Source organism: Eurypyga helias, unplaced genomic scaffold (assembly GCF_000690775.1).
Source record: "Eurypyga helias isolate BGI_N326 unplaced genomic scaffold, ASM69077v1 scaffold4574, whole genome shotgun sequence".
Taxonomy (NCBI): domain Eukaryota; kingdom Metazoa; phylum Chordata; class Aves; order Eurypygiformes; family Eurypygidae; genus Eurypyga; species Eurypyga helias.
Genome location: NW_010245537.1, coordinates 79169 through 94112, shown reverse-complemented (window position 1 = coordinate 94112; position 14944 = coordinate 79169). Strand labels below are relative to the sequence as shown.

Below are 14944 nucleotides of genomic sequence, written 5' to 3'. Positions count from 1 at the left end.
GGTCTCCACTGCCAAACTCTGTGAAGCACACAGTGGGTCGCACTTCAAGCCTGTAATTCAGTGCTTCTAGACTTGGAACAAAGCGTGTGGATTTACAGCTAATTTATAGCAGTGTTTGGACAGGTATGCACCAAACTAAACACCAGAGTGTATGAATGCCGGGCTACCACACACGCTGTGAGTACGTGTTGGTTTAGATGTTTTTATACAAATAAAAAAAAATTGTTACAAATAGAAACTTCAGTTGTCAACAGTAGTTACCTGTGTCTCTGCTACCACATTCTCGTCAGCTTTCAGGTGGACAGTAAATGTTTGTGTCATTTCCCTTATGCCATCATACAGAATCTCTACTTCAGCAAAATGCTCAGTTTCTCCTTCTCTGAATTCAATATCTGATTAAAAAAAACCAACCCAAACCAACAAATCAGCAACAAAATAAGAGCCAAACAATTGTTTTCTTTGTCAGTTGTGTTCACATACCATATTCTGTTGCAATAAAGTGGTTTTACTCTAAGTAAAACGTACTAGCAGACCCAGCATCTGTTCTTCAGCACAACAACAAGGTAAAACTAAGGCACTTATGCTAAACAGAAAAAAATAAATCCAAGCTGATATTAATAACTTGTTAGAAGACTTAAAATAATATAAAAACATAATATCCTGACATGATTTTGGACCAAGCCAACTTGCTTTCTTCAAAACAATTCCTGGACACAGTTAGGAATCAGTGTGGGCCAGGGAGGCAGTTTTCATGCAGAGATCCTGCTTCAGTGGCAAAGAAATTTCAACAAAGTGGGCCTGCTTGACAAGGAACATTCCCAGGTATATTCCTATACCAGTATGGATACTGTCTCAGGCTCCATTTGCAGTACATATTTAAGCAGGATCCAAACCACTGCACTTTGAACTGAAAAGCCAACATACAGAGCACTAAGCCTTTAGGAGACGTTCATCTACATGAAATCAAGACAAGAACAGTCCATTAGAAATAGGCATCTATGGTCCTTCCTCCAGAAACCAAGTGGGGTTTGTTATTTCTTGCTAAAAGTCAGGAGGAAGTGGTACCTGGTTTTGTGACACTAGCCCTTAGTCAATAGGGCAGATACTCCAGAAGTGAGAGACCTTGTGTGTTCATTTAACTCTAATTGTATTCAAGGTCATACCTCCCCAGAAAACACTGTAGGAGAGTTGCTCCTCTAGGAAGTTTGCATTGCTCCTGTGAGGGTGACACTCCATCAAAACCATGTCACTGGGAAAAACCAAATCCAAAGGCAGCGGGCCACAGAAAGAGAATGTGGAACTGTAACCTTGAGGCTTGGACTTTCTTAAGATATGGGGGACCTGGGCACCAGATCCCAGGATTGGGCTTTTCTATTAAAAGCATCCCACCACTGGCAACTCCTTAGTGTAAGTGCTTAGGGCAGATCTCTCTTCCATACTGCAGGATGATGAAAGCAGAATACATCTGGACAACTGCCTTAAAATAGCAGAACCAGAAATTTGAGCACGTTCCTGTATCATCTTAAGCTGTCTATCACAATATCCTAACGCTCTGCCACCTCAGGGGACCTGAAGGCAAAGCTCAAGACCAAGTTCTGTTCAAAAACGACTGGGGCAGATAACAACCCAAGGTAGGCTGAACTTCCATTCTTATGAAGAAATCCTGAGTTTGCATTCCGGGTTAGGAAATTCAAAGTATCCCAGAGCAAACAGGTTCTCACCTGCAATCTAATGCTGATAGAGTCCCTTACAGTTCCCACAATTAACTTGGAGAAAACCAAAAATAAAAGATACTCAAATCTCCCATTCCAAAACACACATAGTAAAGTAGGAACTATTTAAAGTACACTACTTACCGTTCGGTTATCAAAAGAAGAATTCAGCTCCCTGTCCAGCATTCATGTGTCGAAAGGCACTTTCCAAACTAGCGTTTCCATCCCCACAATGAAGCCTTTACCATCTGACATTGGATTGCAGTCTTCCCCTGAGGTGGCTGAGCCGCCCTTAGTGTTCACTCTGACCACAGACACTTTGGAGCTATCACCGAGGCGTAGAACATGGATTCTTACTAGTGCAATTTCTCCAGGTTCCCGATTCTCCTGAATTCTGTGCCTTATTTCAGAGAATTTAATCACTGGTTCTAGATTAGAAAAAAAGCACAACAAAAACCTAAACATTAAAAAAACAACCTCACTCATGTCAACTAGACCAAGTGCAAATATCTATTTGAGAGTGGATAGTCCAAAAAAAATTAGGAGGTCATAACAAACCTAAAAATTCAAAGTGACTGTCTGGCTATTAAATTATTTGGTTGATCATTCCAGACTGCAACCAATAAAAGTGAGATATTTTGGAAATTGGAATTCAGATAGAAGTTTGTAGCTATTATGAAAAGGAGAATACCTGGTCCCCTAGTGTTTGCTTTAGTGGAGTCTAGAGTGGAATATTTAGAGACAAAATATGTTTAGCTTTTGAAGAAAGCAGTTAATTTTATAAGTTTTTTATTCTAATGCCTTGTCAAAAGTATGGGATAAAGGTGGTTTTCTTAAATGACTCCCTACAAGTTGTAAGGAGTCCATTTTACAGCATTGTCAATCATAGGATGGGATTTGGGAGCATGTGGGTATGTGTGGGGGCACGTAGGTGTGTGTATGGGGGTGTTGGTGGGGGTACACACATGCCCACCCATGGCAGGGCGGTTGGAACTAGATGATCTTTAAGGTCCCTTCCAGCCTAAACCATTCTATGGTTCTGTGCCCCAAGCCGTCCATGATTCTTTCAACTTCGACAAATTTATGATACTCTTATGAAAGCAACACACAGAGAAATAAATGGAATGGAAATAAACTACAGAATTTAACTTCCCATTATCCCACAAAAGGCAGACCCAGTGATGTGTTCAGAATAGATTAAAAGGGTGCAAATTCAAAACATAAAATAAAAGAGTTTTGAAGAACTTGGTACTGGGTACTTTGAAAAATGTTGAACCAAAACACTGAATGGACATTAGTCCCATTTTCCCCATTTGCAGCTTCATATACACAATCAACAATTAATATAAAACTCTGTCATCTTCATCCTTAATCTTGATCACGGTCTCTTTCTGATCCCCAATAGAAGCACCAAACGTGGAATCACTTTTTGGTGTTCCAAGCACCAATCGGAATTCCTCCTACTCCTCCTCATAAATTACATCATCCTCCAGAGTCACCACACTGGGGTTCTCAGTTTTTCCTGCAGAAAGGTATGAAACAACAACAAGACATTATCTTCGTAGGAGCACAAAAGACCAGGATAAAACCAAAACCCCCACATATTTTCAGGCTTGCCAGAGAAGAGACAGGGTCATGAGCACGGAAGCAGTGACTAGCACTGACTCACATCTCATTTTGTTGTTGTGTTTGAGTCAATCTCTGCTAAGGAAAAATCCCACAACTACTACAATGGGAACTAAGCAGCATTCAGCAGGGTGTTGTATGGCAAAGAACCTGCTGTTCAGATTCTCCTCTGCTGAAGGCGCTGCATCAATATTATTCCTGCTTATTCACATAACAAGTGCTATGCTCAGAAGTGTAGCAGAGAACATCCAGTGTTACTGAATTCTTTATTGTCCATCTTTGGCCATAAAAACCTTTGAAAGTGCTGCTGTCGTAGTCAAGAAACTATTTGTTAACCAGTCCTACGTTGCATTCTTCATCCACAGAAGCTCAACTGGCATAACAACTCCCAGAATGTCCTGGAGGTCTAGCTCTTACTTACCCTCAGATTACCTGTCAGACAGAAGTAACACATGATTTTCTAATTTCAATGGAAAAAGCTTACCTGGGAGAAACACCACTGCAGAATCAGCTGTATTTAGCCTCTCCCTGTAGTCCATCATAACTTAGGCAGGACCCTGGCAAGTATAGCAATGCACTGTGGATTTATGGTTAATGTCACCACTTTGATAAATGAGGGCCACCAGCTGTTCATCTTTTTCATTGGCCATGTACATTGGTTCTTTGAACTGGACAGTTCTTTGGACTGAACTGAAACAATTCCTTCCTTAGCGCAGCAGGATGTCTAACAAAGCAAAGCTTTTGCATGCAAAACTCTGGAGAAAGGTAAGAGAATGAAACCAGACACTTGATGATGGATTAAATCATTTAACAAAACACAAAGCTCTTTGAAAGTGTGTGTGTTTTTGAGGGACAGATCTATTCATCAGGACTGCAGGACTTATTTCTAGCTAAATATTGCAGCTTTTGGGGGACTGAAAGTGTTTGCTTTCTTCTTGAAAAAATATTTTTCAATTCTTGAAGTATTGTTGAGTTTTAAGCAAAAGGGTTATCATGACAAAGTCAAACTGAACATCTCATTTTACATCAATTTATTACTTCAAGCTAAATTCTGCTTTGCCTAAAGCAGTACCCCAATGCAAATTTTTCTCCCCACCGTGACAGCAGTTTTAACGATCAGTTATTTGACAGTTTTGGCTTTTTTTCCCTTGCAGTGACAGGTAAGAGTTTGAAGATGACCACATTTCCTTGGGGACAAGAATAGGAGGCTAAATATTCAAACTTACGTGCCTTTTTGTCACAGGTAATGCATTATCAAGTGACTAATGATTCCCTATAAGTTACTACAATTCTGTTCAACCATCTTGTAGAAAGAGCAGAGAGAATAATTCTTCACAAGGCAATGGCAACACTCCAGGTTATATCCGTGTCACTGTGTGACCAGGATCTTACTTCAGCTGAGTGGGCAGAAAAGTCATTGGGGTCTGCTATTAAGAGCTGAAAAATAAAACTTGACAAGAACTTTTACAATTTTGGGCATATTTCTTGAAGATGATAATTGCAAACTATTTATTCTGGCAAGTGTAAACAACAGTCTTTGTAATTAAAAGAAATTTTTCTTTAAGTGTTAAAGATATTTATATGATCTATTAGTTCCCATTCCTTCTTCCCCTCTGAAAAAAAACTGTCGAAGATTCTAGATTTAGTTTAAAAATTAGACTGGTTACTTTTCTCTATTTACACAGGAAGCTGCTTTCAAATATCAAAAATCCATCAATTTCCCTTAGGCACAGCTTAATGGATTTTCATGTACAAGTTGTAAATTCTTTTGGAGTTTTGAGAGATTAGGCTTTTTGCAGTCCAAAATAACCATCTTGAATTGGCCTTTAAACAACATCCTCCTTATTGGGACAGAAACCTTTTCCCCCTTGATTGTGCATACGGTGTCTAAAACTCTATGGACTGGAATATCATAACCTCAGATGTCAGTGCTGCTCCTTTTGATAACAACCTTTCTGTTTTGAAATGTGGCTTAAAGAAACACAATAATCAGTCATGTTTCTTATCATAGTCATCTTTCTCATTTCTATTATACTGACTGTAATTTCGTCACCTTGAATTGTGCTAAGCTTTTTAGAATTCTCCTGCTGAGAAATTGAAATGCTTGCTGTAATGATTCAAAGTTTCTCAATCTTATTATCAATGATAACAATACAACTGAGTTAACAAATACTTTTGTTCATTTCCAACACATGCAGATGAAACCAAGATCAAAAAAAAGTAAGTTTCTCTTTTTTTTTTTTAATCTTTCAGATGAACCTGTTTCATATCTAAATTTAGTACAACAAGAGATAATTGTTCCTTGGATACTGTGACCAGTGAACTATTCAACAGGGAATAATAAATATCAGTCAGTGGGCGATTAAGCATACAAGTCCAGTCCTCAAGGAAGATGACACTTGTGACTCAATTATTACAGCGAAACAATCACTTGCCTCTGAAACACAATCCACTCCTATTAGCCAGCCCTAAGATAACCTCAGTACCCTTTAAATTCTACCACGCCAATATGATATGGCCAATTCACTTCTGATGTCAATCCTTTGGCCCCAGAGGAATTACACCTGTGATTATTTGTTCCCATTCCTCTTCCATTTGAGGAAACAACATTTTTTTTCCCCTCATCAATTTGACTGTGTCTGTTTTGACTAGTTGACTTCTGCAGGAAACAAAAAAGGGTAGAAATAAACAGTAGCTAATAGAAATATTCTCCTGGATCTATAACTTCTTACTTTTCTTCCTATAACAGAGGGGGGGGGAAATTCACTCTTATTACAGGACACCAAAATCAGCCCCCAAATCTTCATTATTTACCAAGTTAATCAGAAGCACTGAAAAATCAGCTCAGTATAGCTTAAATACTGAGCCTGACCACTATTCCATACCATGGATTTGTCTAATCACCATACAAAACTCCTGTCTTATTTAGCACAAGGATATTAATAAAATTGGATTAGCAAGAAAGATTTAGACAGTAACCAAAAGAAAAACAGAAGTATGACAATAAAGTACAAGGGTTTTCTTCTGCTTCTGTCTAATACTAACAATTCTTGACTTGAATTCTGTGACTCCAACTCTAATAAAAAAAAGATTACCTGCATTTCTACCTTAAAGTGCAGTAATCTTGACACACTGAGAATTACTGTGCGTGCCAAATTAGCCTCTATTAGCTATTTCTACACTTCAGCTTTATCTGGCAGCATAGAACTTTTTTCATCTATAATATTGTCACAACACTAATCCTATACCTGTATAAGCTATCGTAATCAAAGACTCCGCTGCAGTAACAGGAAATCTAATCCTCAGCGATGTACTTCACAGTAATAAATCAGCCATCTAGTCCTATGGTGGTAAAGAAAATAAAATCTAATCTGTTCTGCCAGATCTCTACTGAGTAAGAAAATTCTAGACCCATCTTTTCAGCTGTATTAAAAACAAAAATACAGTGGAAAAGATTACTTAATCAGTAAAACTTCCAAAAAGGCAAGTCCCAGCAAAACAAAATTACTTCTTCATAGTCACCATCATCTGTGTCAGCCAAGATTATTACTGTAGTGTTTGGGAATTCAGTGACAATTTGGCCACCCACTGGCATGCTCAGAGAAACACTGAAGGTCTCCGCTTCCTCACAGAGAGTCATCAGTAATAATAATACAACAGATTTTCGCAGTCTCATCTTTACTAAAATGAACAATGCTGCTATGATCTTCAGGATGTGAGATGTCATCAGAGCAAGGCAAGACAGTGGATGGTACTGTGCCAGTAGCAGAACCTGTGAGGGGAGAGGGTAAAAAAATGAATTACAGGGACTCAGGACTTCAAAGAAGCAGAACAACAGCAGCTCTTTAAATAAGAGAAACACAGAAAAAGTGTTTTATGATGGAACTGACTAATAAATATGCTCTGGGAACAAGTTAAACACATTAAATTCTTCCTATTTATAACAACAACTTAAAAATACAAAAAACCCACCTTAAAAAAAGAGTAAGGTTTATATGTAGTACGAACCTAAGAACTGCTGTGGATTTGCACTACCCACATCCTTGTAGCCAACTGGGACGTTACTATCCGGTTGGGTGGACTGCTAGATGCGTGAAAACTGGCTACATCACCAGGATCAAAGGGCAGTGGCTAATAAATTGTACTCCACCTGAAGGCCAGCTACAAGTGGGGGTCCTCAGTGGCCTGCCCTGGGTCCATAGGGATTTCTAGGGAGCAAAGGCCTGAGCAACCCTGTCCTACCTCACAGCTGCCTCTGCTTTGAGGAGCAGATCTAACTGGAGATCTCTCAAGGTCCCTTCTAACCCACATAATTTTGAGTACTTTAGGTGGTCTGATTTTGAGGTCATAAGTACACACAACATGGACTGATACCTTTCTTTACCAGACAGGGGTTAGTTGTGTGTCAGAGACTTTTTAAGCAATCTGAGGAGAAGGAAATGAGAGATGGTGTCACATTTACCATGCTTATCACGTTTAAAACTTTGAGAAAAATTATTTTGCTCCAGCATGTTCACGAACAACACAGATCATGACAACAATTACAGCAATTGTGGATTTGGGTAAATGGCTAGCGTCATTAAGGCCCAACACGTTGACAGCCTAAAGTAACTTGATAAGATTTTCTGTGCCTCAATACACAACCAAAGAGGGAAACATTCTGTTAAGACCTTGTAAGTCACTGATGAAGGAGCAAATGACCTCTGAATGCCTGACACTGAAGATTTCTGCCAACCACTTCGGCTGACTGTTACAGGTAAGGGTAAATTAGAAACAAAAGACATTAAAAGGATTTTCTGAACCAGAAATTTAAATAAGTCAGTGTTGAGGATGATCCCCCAATTCCCCTGCCTGTAAAGCATACAGAATGCTGGTATCTCAAGCTATAACTAGCTGATAGAAGGCTTGTATAGGAAAACCAGTTTATTCAATCAAGACTAATATTTCACTGCTTAGGATAAATGTTAATCTCTATCTTAAACCTGGTTTCATTGACAAATGCCCATTAACTTATCTTTATTAAATCTATTTTTGAATGCACATTTTAGTTTATCTTATACTTTAAAACTACTAGATAGTATAAGATGTATTTAAGATTTTATCTCTTCTGCCATCTTGCTTTTTCAGGTTATAGCAGGCTTATTTTGTAGTCAAGAGCTATATTGGGAAAACTTAAGGTTCAAATTAGTTGAAGAAAGATTTGTATTATCAGCTAATACTGTCTGTATTAACAACAGTATTTGCGTGACTATCACCATGCACCACGACAAACTTACTTTCACACATCTCTGAATATCTAAAGGCAGCATTGTGATCTGAACTTTATAGTTGGCCTCTAACCTAATCAAACCCCCAAAATATCATTTGATTTTAGAAACGGTTTAGTTCTAAATCTACATCTCTTCTCTGTGGTTCATGACCCACTCCGCACATCACTTACTTTGGTAACACAGATTCAGAGTGAGATAAAGGCATTATTGAGACAGATCATTGCTTCATGCAGCCTTCTGTGTCAGTTACGTTTAAACCAAAAGCAATGCTCAATACCTGCAGTCTGTCAATTTTTGTAACACTAATTCTTGCTGGATCAGCTGAAGCCCTGACTTGGCTTCTGCCAGCTAAACAGTCAAAAAGCAAAACACTGACAACAGGAAAAAACCCCATGCTGGGAACCTCAGTTCTCATTCAAAGCATATACAAAGCTACAGTGAGGAGTAAAAGGAGGAGTAAAAGGAGGAGTAAAGGGCGTTACACTAGAAGAATCCCTTTTTTCCTCTGAACAATCACTGCAGGGAGAGGCATTTCCTCTTCAGGAGGAAAAGCTGCAGGAAAAAAGATGATGCCTCTTCAAAATAAGGTATACACTTGTATACATGTGTGTACATGCATGAATACATATATATGTGGGTACATGCACATGTATAAATTTGGGGCTTTAGAATGGTCTTTAAGCAGAGAACTAGAAGCACATAAGTTGCCTGAAAAAATCACTTGTTCCAGCTTTAACTGGCAATACTCACTGACTACCAACAACTGTATTTGCTCTCTTCTTTACCTAAACGGGAATATTATGCTGTTACCTAGACTAGATAACATACCTTGGTGTGTAGAACAAATGACCATCAGCTCTTGACTGACATCTCCAGACCTTCCAACAGGAATCAGCAGTTCACCTACATCTTCCTCTACTCTAGATTCCAGCTGAGGAATATACACAGTAGACACTGAAGAACAATATGATGAAAGAAAGGGGTGAAGAGGGTTGAACACCTCTATGACATTACATACAGAGTACAAATTTAGCCAGGGAAGAGATTTAACATGAGATACGAATTCTTTGGTTCAGCTAGGCAAACCTTTAAAACAGAACTAAACCACGACAGAGCAAAGACAGATGAGGTATGCAGGTGCTCACAGGACCCGCAAGCGAACAATACTGCACCTAATCACAAACGCTAAGGGAATGAGCAGGGATATATACCATCACCAGGATCCACGATTTCAACTGTTGCTATAGCTGGAATCTCCAGGGCAGCCATAACTGGATCAGGCAGAACAATCTGGAATATTTCAGATGCCTCATACTCATTGTCCGCAAATATCCTGACTCGCCAGGTAGCCAAAGCCTGTCCTGGATTGAACTGGCCCTGTTTCTGAGTTTTCCTCTTGAAGCCTTTATCCTTTACTGCTGTACCATCTTTGGTTCCAATACCTGTATAAAAGTTCAGAGGTATTATTCTCCATGCATTTTAGTATTTTAATAAAATTAAAATCACCGCCACAAAAAAAACCCAGTTTTAAAATGCTAATCTGGCAGTTACTGACCTTCAGGGGAAAAAAAAGGAGGGATGGTTATATCACATTTTCTAACATTGTTGCATAGCTCATTAAAAAAAAAAAAGCTAATTAGGGTAAGGTCCTGCACACATTTGTGTGCATAAAGAATTGTATTTGCATCAAAAATTCCATTGACTTCATCTGCTGGGCATCAAAAGCTATACAAGCATTGAAGTTACTGAGGCACAAGGTTATTTATCAAATATGACTGAACAGAACTGTTCAACAGGGCCGATTTTCCCATCTATACAAAAAATGGTGGAACAAGTTTTTCAGTTATGCCTTCAGAAAAGATCTATCAGCTTGTTAAGAAATTTATGTCAATTAAGGTGTTCAAGGCTTTATTGAAGCTATTAGTCACACACAAGACAAACCAATAAAAAAACAACCAAAACCACACCCACACCCCCCTCTCTTTCGAAGATAAATTATTCATTGTATGTCTAATACTTTGTGCTTACAGTTTCTGTTACTGCTCTGTATCTGTGCTGTACGTATACATGTTTTGGACCTGTGAAGTAGCTCTATCACTTTTACCTCTGCACTAACTGAGCCCTAAAGACTTTTTCCATCTGTCCAAGTTTTGCTTCTACAGATGCTTTCCTAGCTCGATGAGTAAATAACTGGACATTTGATGTGGAATTGCAGCTCAGCATGACAGAATAATGTTCTCAGGGCTTATTGGGCCCACCACACTGTGTGAATGTGCTGCTTTTCTCCCACACCATTTTTGTTCCTCGTATAACTCTCAACTGCAATACCTAGTCACATATCTATTCTCTCCTGGCTGGAGTATTATCTAAGCAGCAACTTTTCATTCTAAAGGTTTAAAAAACTACATATTCTCACCCTAATAAAAACCACAGAAGGTAGTTGCATAAAGATTATAGGCCTAGACATGACTCCATTTAGTTCAAAGTTAAGCAGCAGATGAGGATGTAACTCAGAGTAGGTTTTGTTTGCTATCCAGATCAGATGGCTTTTGCTGCAGATTGAGTTCATGAAATGACGATAAACCATGAATGTTTTGAAAGGGCAAAAACAATATCCAGAAACGTGAACATGCTTTATTGGAAACTCACGTGCAGGATACTACAACTGACATTCAGCTTTTGCTACTTAACGCCACACACTCAATTTATTTTAAGTAAGACTGTATCATATGTAAAAATAGAGCGTAAGAAGGCACTCAGGAAAAGACTTCTTAAATACAAAGAGTTGTTACACATTTTTAAGCCTGCATATTTTTATAGCTAGGTTTCTTGTTTGTTTTAATCAAAGGTGCACACATACCGGCAGAATCCAGCTGTGGATGTAATGAAGCGAAGATATGCAACACCACAGGGTTTTGAAATTCATTACTGCCTTTGGATTTCAATCCAGAATTAGTTTAAGTAGATGAGCATCTTTTTATTAAGGTTCAAAACCAGCAATTATGAGTCGCATTACCTCCCCAGATGAGAATAATTAATCCCTCTCCAGACAACAGCCTACGTGTTTGCTGGAGAATCTGATGGCTAGTGAAGAGCTTCTAAAGGGCTGTGGAATATAAAATAATTCCTAGATGATTTAATTCCTAAACTCCCATGGTCTTTCTACTCCACAACTGCTTAGGTTTTAAATGCCAGATTTAATTAATGCTCAGACAATAGCCCAATATATTTGTGTTGCACAAAGCAAATTTTGTCGTGCATGGCTTTAAATGCCAAATCTCCTAATACTTTAAACATTTCTTCTTTTTGTTTTTAAATCAAGGAGAAAAAGACCTTTCTGCTCAGTGCTCCTTGAAGTGTAAGGATTTCTATGATTCCTACTTACTTTGCAGAGCTGTCATGACTGGGTACTCTGCTATCCCATGAGAGCACACTTGTAACTTCAGCCTGCTCTACCCCTGCCACCTCTGCTAGCAGATGGCCCTTTGAGAATTTCTAGTAGCTTTCAGATTTTCTTGTAGCTCAAAGGACAGCATAACACAGCCCTTGTAAAGTAAGTTTTTCCACAACTTGGTTCCGCAAGCAGAGGGCAGCTACTTCAAGAACTTACTTGTTTACATATAGCTGAAGGTTTCATGAAATGTATCCTCTTGCCAAAATAAACAGAGTATGACCATTTCTGTTTTGTTGTCTGGTAAGTGACTTCAGGGAAAAGACAATGGGCCAACAGTTCATTTTATTGATTTTTTTTCTTATATCTACCAACATACATACTCAGCATTCTGGGTAGCAGCAGTGGAAAATACAACCCATAGCCATGTCAGAGCAATAATCATCCATACCACTGTTATTTCTTGGCATTTATTATGTAAACAGAGGAACAAGCAACTACGGAACAGCTCCTTAACAGCTGTCTTCCCTGGTGCAAAATGCTTCAACTGTTAAAAGGTTTACTTACTGATAAAAGAGGTTTCTTGCAGATATCCTCTGCATCTGATGGTCACCTCCAGAAATTTGGACTTCTCATCTATGATGTGGTTCTTCTCCAGTGAAATCCAAGCCCAGTTCAATCAAAATGGCTGGCTCTTTAACATATTCCCCCTGTGTCAAAGAAAAAGTATTCTGAATACTACATATAGTTCACAAAACACAACTAGAATTCCCTAAGGTCATTGCTTAAGTCTATTTATAGCAGATCAGGACAAAGCCAGCCTGCTTTTTCACCTGCAGATATGAAGGACAGAGGAGGCACACATATTCCAAGAGGCTGAAAGCTAGTTCAGGGGTCACAGCCTGTGTCTTAGCACACCAACTCCCTAATTAAGCGACCTATTAACTCTCAAATACTACTTTTGTAAAGATTATTTCTGTCAGAAACAGGATTAGGTGGATCACATTGTAGTCTTGCATTACTGACTCTTTAACGATGCCATTATGCGCCTATCAACATCACAGGTGAGCACCAGCTGAATTCAGCATCTCCTAGTAAACATAGGTAATGTATTGTCACATAAGGAAGATATCGTATCATGAATTACATATTGATTGATTGTGCAAAAATGTTTGGAAATTGTGACTAAGCTTTTATTCTTTTTTTTCAGGGAAATAATTTATTAAAACCAGTATTTACTTTGTATTACACAAAAGAAAACTAAAAAAAAAATCTAATTATAAAAGGAATGCTATTTAAAGTGTACAAAGCCAACAAAAGTTAGGTTGTAATTTTCTTCTGGTTTGGAAAATTAACTCTTTTGAAGTATTCTGTAAAACTCTTACGTGATCTGGCAAATCTCCTGTTTCCACATAACAAAGGTATTCAAATAACAACTGATTCTTGAAGCCATAAGCTTCCTGCTTGTTAATTATATTTCTAGCAAAATTAGGCCTTGTGCTGCATGCAGTGTGCTTTGTAGTACAAGATTATAACAGCTAATTTCATTAAGTTTTCACTGCTTATAGATAACTGACAAGGTATAGACAAGATAAGAGAAGAATAAAGTTGCTCACATCAAGAACTAATAAGACTCTGTCCTCCATTTATCTGATGAATTTTCACATAATGGACAGAAATTCATAAAAAAGACAACTTCAGATATTTTAAAGAGCCTCTACTTCCTGAAACAGAAATGGAAAATTATATCCTGCTAGAATTTTGGGGGTTTTATTTGTTTAAAATTCTGTTGGTTAACTTTTTTTTTTTTAATGAAAATCACATTTTGCTCTATGATGATGTACTTCTGTTAGAGAAGGGTGACAACATGAGATCAGCTGACTGATTCAGCACTGGTTAAAATAAGCACTGAAACTTTTGGATTAAAGGATCTAATTCTCTACTAAGTCCCAGTTGACATCTAATCAAAATCACCACATAATTCTCACATGCTTTAACACTGCAAATTCTTATATTAACGTTATCTCTATGGGAGTTGCCTCAGGCTCTTAAAAAGTGTAGGGCAAAATCTAGAATGAGCTTCTCCTGCTAACCATAAGCAACTCTAGATTGTAAACTGTAATTCCAATAATTAGCGAGGTTACAGCTGCGTAAAACCTATGATCCTGGAATAAATGTCAAGATGTTTTAAGTAGTTAGAAATTGGAACTAACTGTGCATTTGAACAAAAAAAACAACAAACAAAACCGCCCCCCAAAAAAGGTGTCATTCAGCAACATTGTGAAAAAAGCATTGAAGAAAAGAGACTTCTCAAAAATCATCTTAGTTGGGACCTGAAGCGTAAACCTATTTACCAACTGGAACATTTTCAAAAGACTATTTAGCTGTTTGGCTGCTGCTTTGGCTGACACGATTGCTGCCTGTAGGCTGGAAAAAGAACTCCGAGAGCATAACTCCCATGTGCTTCATGGCAAGTACTCCCTTATAGAAAATAGAAAGGCTTCTCTTTATCTTGGAAACATCCCAACAAATTACATTATTTCTGCTGAAAAAAATGATTTTCAGCATGATCATTATATTTCTATGAGACATCCTTCCTCATGGCTGTTTGTTTCACAGCCTTGACAGACTTCAGTGTCCTGGGTTTTTTGCTTTTTTCCCCCATTTTTCACACATAAGACTGAACACAATATGGTCCAAATTAACAAAGACTTATCAGCTTAGAAATAAAGAACTGGAAACAAAGGGAAACTGACTTAAGGCTAGATTAAAACCAAAAACCAACCAAGAGGCTCATAAAATGAAAAAAAGCTGAATTCAAGAACAAATTAATGATAAACCAGATAACTTCCTACTAGTCAACCACTGCAGTCAAAAGCTAGTTCTCAAGTGTGAAATGACTGACGAATGGCTATGTAGATCCATACAGAGCTGAATTCCAGATG

General features: G+C 38.2%; 1 pseudogene; it reads right to left on the bottom strand.

Annotated features, from left to right (window-relative positions):
* The window catches only part of LOC104508461, a 17311-nt pseudogene extending 7261 nt beyond the window's left edge, over positions 1–10050 (bottom strand).
* Between the last annotated feature and the right edge of the window lie 4894 nt (positions 10051–14944).